Raw genomic sequence first — 8,605 nt, 5'->3', positions numbered from 1 at the left:
AGGCATAAAGAACGAGACTATAAATAAATTAGAGGAACATAGAATAGTTTATCTCTCAGACTTGTGGAGGAGAAAGAAATTTGTGACCAAAGATGAACTAGAGACCATTACTGATCACAGAATAGAAAATTTCGATTACATCAAATTAAAAAGCTTTTGTACAAATAAAACTAATGCAAACAAGATTAGAAGGGAAGCAACAAACTGGGAAAACATTTTCACAGTTAAAGGTTCTGATAAAGGCCTCATTTCCAAAATATATAGAGAACTGACTCAAATTTATAAGAAATCAAGCCATTCTCCAATTGATAAATGGTCAAAGGATATGAACAGACAATTTTCAGAGGATGAGATTGAAACTATTACCACTCATATGAAAGAGTGTTCCAAATCATTATTGATCAGAGAAATGCAAATTAAGACAACTCTGAGATACCACTACACACCTGTCAGATTGGCTAAGATGACAGGAAAAAATAATGATGAATGTTGGAGGGGATGCGGGAAAACTGGGACACTAATGCATTGTTGGTGGAGTTGTGAACGAATCCAACCATTCTGGAGAGCAATCTGGAATTATGCCCAAAAAATTATCAAATTGTGCATACCCTTTGATCCAGCAGTGTTTCTATTGGGCTTATATCCCAAAGAAATACTAAAGAAGGGAAAGGGACCTGTATGTGCCAAAATGTTTGTAGCAGCCCTGTTTGTAGTGGCTAGAAACTGGAAAATGAATGGATGCCCATCAATTGGAGAATGGCTGGGTAAATTGTGGTATATGAATGTTATGGAATATTATTGTTCTGTAAGAAATGACCAGCAGGATGAATACAGAGAGGACTGGCGAGACTTACATGAACTGATGCTAAGTGAAATGAGCAGAACCAGGAGATCATTATACACTTCGACAACGATATTGTATGAGGACATATTTTGATGGAAGTGGATTTCTTTGACAAAGAGACCTGAGTTTCAATTGATAAATGACGGACAAAAGCAGCTACACCCAAAGAAAGAACACTGGGAAACGAATGTAAACTATCTGCATTTTTGTTTTTCTTCCCGGATTATTTATACCTTCTGAATCCAATTCTCCCTACGCAACAAGAGAACTGTTCGGTTCTGCAAACATATATTGTATCTAGGATATACTGCAACATATCCAACATATAAAGGACTGCTTGCCATCTAGGGGAGGGGGTGGAGGGAGGGAGGGGAAAAAATCGGAACAGAAACGAGTGTCAATATAATGTAATTATTAAATAAAAAATTTAAAAAAAAAACAATAAAAAAAAATTATCTTTACACAAAAAAAAAAAAAAAAAAAAAAAAAAAAATAGATGGTATGCGTCCATTTTCTGAGGATAAGTCAAACTAAAAGCAAGGATGCTCATTATTGGAAAGTTGGGTCCCAGAGAATGAAGTACTCTTAGCCATAGCAACTGTCCACTAAGTCAGAGATGCACTGCAGTTTGAATCCATGGAAGAGGTACCTACATGATGAAGCTATGAACTAACTTGATGTGTATGAGTTACTTATAAATCATAGTGCTAGGAAGTGACAAAACATAATTCATGTGCTGTTTTTTGACAGTACATCTACTTTTATTTTAAGTGAATTAAATCATGTTTTTTTTTTTTTCATTTTTGTAGGTGCAATTACTGAAAGAATTTTTCAACTCATAAGTGCCCCAAACAGTTAATCAACTGATCATTAGAGTGCAGTGGCTAGAATATAGAACTCAGAGCCAGGTGAAGTTTTGGGTTTAAATCCTGCCTCTGATACTTATTAGCATATGGTCATGGGAAGGTCAATTAAGGTCTCTGAGGCTCAGTTTTCTCATTTTAAAAAAGGGATTGCCACACTTTTAGTACCTATCTTATAAGACCATCTTATAAATCTACAGACAATTGAGATTATCAATGAACAAGCATTTATTATGTGCCAGGTGATGGGGATACAAAAAATGAACCAACATCTGCTCTCAAGGAACTTAAATTCTAATGGTGGCAGCCAACAAGCACACATGTCGGTATATAAACAAAATAAAAAGAATAAATACAAAGTAATTAAATATAAGGTGGTTTAGTAGGAAAAATCATTGTAGGGAAGTGTTTTGTAGACATCAATCACTCAATAATCATTCATTAAATGCCTATTGTGTGCTAAGCATTGTACTGAACCCTGGGAATATAAAGAAAAGTCCAAAACAGTCTTCTATCCCACGTAGTTCACAAGGGGATTGTGTACAAACACATATGAGGTTCAAGAGACATAATGTCTGAGTAATTTAATCATTTTATTAATAAGGTAGCTGGTTATTAATATAAGAATGATTATTTAGCCACCTCTCTTAGACTAAAGACTCCTAATTGTGGTGGGGTCACAGTTTATAGCCTCTTCAAAGAGGTGGCAATCAACTCAAATTGGTTAATGCAAGACAGTATGGACTATATATTAAAATGAAGGTCTTAGAGTATGTGATTTAGTCCCTCAAATCTTGGTCAAAGAGTCATGAATTTTCATATCATCTATCTTACTAAAGAAGGGAAAGGGACCTGTATGTGCCAAAATGTTTGTGGCAGCCCTGTTTGTAGTGGCTAGAAGCTGGAAAATGAATGGATGTCCATCAATTGGAGAATGGTTGAGTAAATTGTGGCATATGAATGTTATGGAATATTATTGTTCTGTAAGAAATGACCAGCAGGATGAATACAGAGAGGACTAGCGAGACTTACATGAACTGATGCTGAGTGAAATGAGCAGAACCAGGAGATCATTATACACTTCAACAATGATACTGTTTGAGGATGTATTCTGATGGAAGTGGATCTCTTCGATAAAGAGAGCTAATTCAGTTTCAATTGATCAGAGATGGACAGAAGCAGCTACACCCAAAGAAAGAACACTGGGAAATGAATATAAACTGCTTGCATTTTTGTTTTTCTTCCCGGATTATTTATACCTTCTGAATTCAATTCTCCCTGTGCAACAAGAAAACTGTTCGGTTCTGCACACATATATTGTATCTAGGATATACTGTAACCTATTCAACATATAAAGGACTGCTTTCCATCTGGGGGAGGGGGTGGAGGGAGGGAGGGGAAAAATCGGAACAGAAGTGAGTGCAAGGGATAATGCTGTAAAAAATTACCCTGGCATGGTTCTATCAATAAAAAGTTATTTAAAAAAATATCATCTATCTTGATAATCAGTAGAATCAATCCTTCTCCAAGACTGTCTGAATAAACACAATGAGTGGGACTACACTTTTTAACCCATTCTGAAAATTTCTTTTGCCATCTCATTAGATCTTGGCCCAGACAAAAGAGTGATTTCTCACACTGGTTGATTTCTGGATGAGAAAATAGGAGGGAAAACCTTGGTACTAATATAATAATGAGTTATTAAATATAAAAGAAAAATTCTCATTTCTCACACAGGATATATTGGAAATAATCAATACAGGGAAAATACTAGAATTAAGAGGGATGGGAAAATTTTATTTAGAAAATAGGATTTGGGCTATTGGGATTTAAGGGAAGTCAGGAGGCCAACACAAAGCAGGAGACCATTTTAGGCATGGAGGACAACCAATGAAAGTGCAGAGTTAGGAAGTAAAGTATCTTATAATCTTTTTTTTTTCCTTGAAGCAATTGGGGTGTGACTTGCCCAGGGTCACACAGCTAGAAAATGTTAAGTATCTGAGATCAGATGTGAACTCAGGTCCTCCTGACTTCAGGGCTGGTACTCTTATCCACTGTGCCACCTAATTGCTCCAAGTATCTTGTAATTTTGCAAGGAAATCAGTATCATTGAATTACAGGGTTTTGGGGAAGGATGTAAAGGTACAAGAAAACTGAAAGATTTGGGGCAGGGTAGGTCAAGCTATTAAACAAATAATTTTATATTTGATCCTGGAGGTGATAGGGAGCTACTGGCGTGTATGTGTGTGTATGTGTGTGTGTGTGTATGTGTTGGGGGAGAGATCTGGTTAGACTTATATTTTAGGAAGATCATTTTGAGATCTGAGTAAAGGATAGAATAGAGTGGGAAGAGACTTGAATCATGGAAACCTACAAGCAGACTATTAAGAGATAGTTAATAACATTGCAGAGAACAGTTCAGTTGAATAAAGAGATTGGAGGCCGGAAAATAGAGAATTAAGATGAGGCTGAGAGAAAAGGAAATGAAAGCAGCCTCTCAAGGAATTTAGCTCCATAAAGAAAGAATAAATATGGGATGATAACTTATAGGAATAAGAAGATCAAGTGAGGTTTTTTGTGTTTATAGACTGTTGAGATGCAGCCAGCAGTTGGCATTGAAGATTAGAAAGTGAGAGTGATAGAGGGGGCAATTTGGTGGAAAAGATAGGGTGGAATGGGATCAGTTGTGCATAAGAGCAGTTTACTGTTGTGGAGGAGAAAGTCCACCTCATTAAGTAAGTTGAGTGAAGGAGATAGTTGCAAAAGGCATCTGACTGTTATGAGATGAGGAAGAAGGGAGAAAAGGAGTTGGCTAATCATAATAACTATTTATTGTTATTTAGTAATATAATAATAATTTAGAGAAGCTAAATGATGCCTTATTTTTTCTTCTAAATATAAGCTTAGTTTCTCTACTGAAAGGCGAGGAAAGAAAGGGAGCCAAAGGAAGTTTGAAGAAGGATGTATAGAAAGCTGTGTTAAGTGAGATGGTGAGGAAATTAATATGGCATTAAAAGTTTACTTTGCAGCAATGAGAGCCCAGTTAGGTTATGTAGCATAAATTTGTGGTGGAAGAAAATGGTAGAGATGAGAGGAAAGTGTATCTAATACAAGTATGTTGGGGACAAATAGAAGGGTTGAGGAACTGAAGGACAGATATAGACAGGTTATAATAGGATTTGTGTAGAAGGAAAGTTGGAATAAAAACAGATTGTGATCAGATAAGTTCATGAACCTTGAAGTAGTGCTTTGTGAGTGATGGTCACATCAAGATTATGTCTATCTCTGTGTGTAGTTGAGGTGGATTATGGGAAAAGGTCATATAAAACGAGTAAGTTCAGAATATTTGAAGTTAGGACATTTGAGAGATTATCAATATGTATGTTGAAGTCTCTTAGTATGAAGGCAGGAAGAAGAGAGAAGATTGTGAATTAAGCACTGAACCCACTCAGGAAAAAATGCCCCCTCCTCTAAAGATAGGATATCAACAGCCATTTACATTAAAATACTATCTAAATGTCAGTTGATGTTATTTGTGTTATTATTTTTATTTACTGGCAAGACTAGTCAGGGAAGATCTCACAGAAGTGTTAAGAAATGAGCAACATATATCTGTTTCATGTCTGTTAGACTCTGAAATCAATCCATTGTGTAGGACTTCCAATTACTGGGTTTTCAGTTTTACCACGAATGCATTTTAACAGTTGCTGAGATTCCACTGACTGCCTGAGAAAAACCAAATGAACAGAGCATACCTAGAGGACTTCTGTACTCACATCGAAGGCAGATACTGATTTTCAAGCACCCAGGAACTGATGAATTTTATCTTGCTTTTAGAAGGTGAGGTGGAATAGGAACAAAATGTCCCCTTTTCTAAAGAACATCCTTTTTAGTTAAGCCAAGAAAAATTGACTTATCACATGTAGCTTTCTGTGATGCTCTTTGTCCACTGCTGCAATGATCTTAGACATGATGTATAATTTTGGGAGAGCAATTTGATCCTCATCTGGATGAAAATCTGCTATTCCTTAAAGAGCTATTTCAAAGGGGGGTTAGGGTCTTTTCCCTTATTTACCACTCCTCTGCTAAGCCAATGTTGTTTAAAATTTAAATTAGTTCGACTTACTTCTTAACAACTTATAGGCACAACTTCACTTTGGGATACTGAAGCAAAGGAGATTGAGTATAATTACTGTCGTTGCTCACCATTAAGTTACATTGAAAAGCGAGACTGTATAACACCCACTACTCTCCCAAGTAATCTGCAGATCAAACCCTTTACTTTCTGGGAAGCACAATAAAAATTAATTGTTCAGTAACAAAGAACCAACTTCTGAGTAGGATCACATGGACTCACCTACTCAGCGAATGTCTTTTTCTGGGAAATTTCCTTTAGTCACTGTTCTCCTTTCTGGTACAAGGCATGTGGTGATGACTGATTGGGAGCAAGCTATTCTGTTTTAATTCACCTCTAAGAGATTCCTTTTGCTGCATTATGGAACATAAACATATATAGGTGGTATTAGCTTCCCATCTACCTACGTTCATAAACTAATAGTAATTATTTGGCTGGTAATCATACAGGCCCACGTTCCCATAGAATCCAAATTCTTTGCCTTTTATATTCCTTGGCCAGGCAATAAGATGCAGAGAAAATGGACTCAAAATTAGTATAGCTCCATCTCTATCACTAATGACCTGGGCAAGTCATAACCAGTCTGAGTTTCTCTTTTATCACCTATAAAATGAGAGAGTTAGACAAGGTCAGGAATTCTTAACTTTTGTAGAAGTCATGAACCCCATTGGCAACCTTTTCAGAATAATATTTTATAAGTTTGTAAAATACATGAGATTATCTGTGTGTGTATACATATATATGTAACAATCAGGATTAAGTTGACTTGTCCAGGGTCACATAAATAGTGTCAAGTGTCTGAAGTTGAATTTGAACTCAGGTCCTCCTGATTCCAGGGCTGATATTCTATTTACTGTGACACCTAGCTGCCCCTAAAATCTATTTTTTTAAAAATAGAAATCTCTAACTCGTTTATTAACAATTCTAGGAAGTGATTCTATCTCCAACTTCCAAGACATAGATTATAATAGTTGGCATTTATATATCTCTTTAAGGTTTATAAATCACTGCAAGTGTTCTCATTTGCTCCTCAAATCAATACTGTAAAATTGATGCTATTCTTACCCCATTTTATGAATGAGAAAACTGAGGCTGAGAATGTAAACTTGAGAGGAGAGGCTGTTTTATTTTTGTCTCTGTATCTCCAGGATCTTGCGTAGTTTCTGGCATATAATAGTGTTTGATAAATGGTGGCCAAGTTAGATTCAACTGAATTTCTGAAGTTCTATCTTCTTTTAACATTCTACTCTACATTAGAGAGCAAGGGATAATTTACTTATCAGATCTTTGGATAAGGAAGGAATTTATGACCAAAGAAGAACTAGAGAACATTATGAAATGCAAAATGGACAATTTGATTAGATTAAATTTAAAAGGTTTTGCACAAACAAAACTAACACAAACAAGATTAAAAGAGAAGTACAAAGCTTGGGGAAATTTTTTACAGTCAATGTTTCTGATAAGGCTTTCATTTCTAAAATACATAAAGAACTGTTTCAAATTTATACTACAAATCATTCCCCAATTGATAAATGGTCAAAGGATATGAACAGACAATTTTCAGATGATATTTCAGAACAGATAATTTTCAGAAATTAAAGCCTTCTATAGTCATATGAAAAAATGCTCTAAATCACTATTAATTAGAGAAATGCAAATTAAAACAATTCTGAGGTATCACCTCATTCATACCTCTCAGATTGACTCAGATGACAGAGAAAGATAATGAGAAATGTTGGAGGGAATGTGGGAAAACTTGCACACTAATTCATTATTGGTGAAGTTGCAAAATGATCCAAACATTCTGGAGAGCAATTTAGTACTCTGCCCAAAGGCTATAAAACTGTGCATACTCTTTGACCCAGTAGGGACAAAGGAAATCATAAAGGAAAGAAAAGGACTCACATGTGCAAAAATGCTTGTAGCAGCTCTTTTTGTGGTAACAAAGAATTGGAAAATGAGTTCCATCATTTTGGAAAATTCCCCATCAATTAGGGAATAGTTGCCTAAGTTGTGGTACATGAAAGTAATGGAATATTATTATTCTATAAAAAATGACGAACAAGCTTATTTTAGAAAGACCTGGAAAGATTTACATGAATTGATGCTGAGTGAATTAAGCAGGATCAGGAATATATTGTACATAGTAACAGCAAAATTGTTCAATGATCAACTATGAAAGACTTGGTTCTTCTCAGTGGTTCAGTGATTCAAGGCAATCCCAATAAACTTTGGATAGAACACATCTGCATCATGCAACTATGGAGATTGAATGTCAATCAAGACATGCTATGTTTACTTCTTTTTTCTTTTATTTCCCCCTCTGTCATAATTTTCCCCTTTTGTTTTGATTTCTTTCTCTCCCAACATGATTCATAAAGAAATGTATATTTTTAAAAATTATATACATCTATAACAAGAAAAAAATTATAATTTTAAAAAATTCTACCCTATGCTGAATTTCACTATAATCTACATAGTTGCTCTTTTAAAAGTATGGGCTTTTTACAAAGAGGAAGTTTTCAGAAAAAGAAATCAAAGCACTCTATAGTTACATGGAAAAAATCACTATTGATTAGAGAAATGCAAATTAAAACAATTCTGAGGTACTATCTCATACCAATCAAATTGACTAATATGGCAGAAAAAGAAAATGACAAAATTTGGAAGAAATGGAGGAAAATTGGGATGCTAATACATTGTTGGTGGAGTAGTGAATTGATCTAACCATTCAGGAGAGTAATTTGGAATTATGCCCAATGA

Source organism: Antechinus flavipes, chromosome 2, assembly GCF_016432865.1.
Source record: "Antechinus flavipes isolate AdamAnt ecotype Samford, QLD, Australia chromosome 2, AdamAnt_v2, whole genome shotgun sequence".
NCBI classification, from domain to species: domain Eukaryota; kingdom Metazoa; phylum Chordata; class Mammalia; order Dasyuromorphia; family Dasyuridae; genus Antechinus; species Antechinus flavipes.
Note: the sequence above shows the minus strand (reverse complement) of the source record.